The sequence below is a fragment of the Penaeus monodon genome, chromosome 23 (genome assembly GCF_015228065.2).
Source record: "Penaeus monodon isolate SGIC_2016 chromosome 23, NSTDA_Pmon_1, whole genome shotgun sequence".
Lineage (NCBI taxonomy): Eukaryota > Metazoa > Arthropoda > Malacostraca > Decapoda > Penaeidae > Penaeus > Penaeus monodon.
This window is the reverse complement of record NC_051408.1, coordinates 32,811,740-32,812,047: the sequence shown is the minus strand read 5'-3', so window position 1 is coordinate 32,812,047 and position 308 is coordinate 32,811,740.

Sequence of the window (308 nt, the reverse complement as noted above, 5' to 3'; positions counted from 1 at the left end):
TTCAAATGGAACGCGGATTAAGCATTTTTCGATATCTATATTTAGTGTGTTTATAGACGCTGCTTATGTATTCATAATGGAATACTTTGTTCAGTGAAGTGTTATATTCTTCTATCTGTCTTTGAAATATGAAAATGCACATAGTCATACACCCACACCGCACACTGTTTTATACTCTCACGGTTAAATATGTTTATAAATAAAAAAATTGTGCTTAATTTACATAAAGGAAGATTCTTTATCCAAAGCTCAAATCCATGAGTATAAATGAATAGAAATGGTCTGTAATATCAGAAAAAAAAAATGTG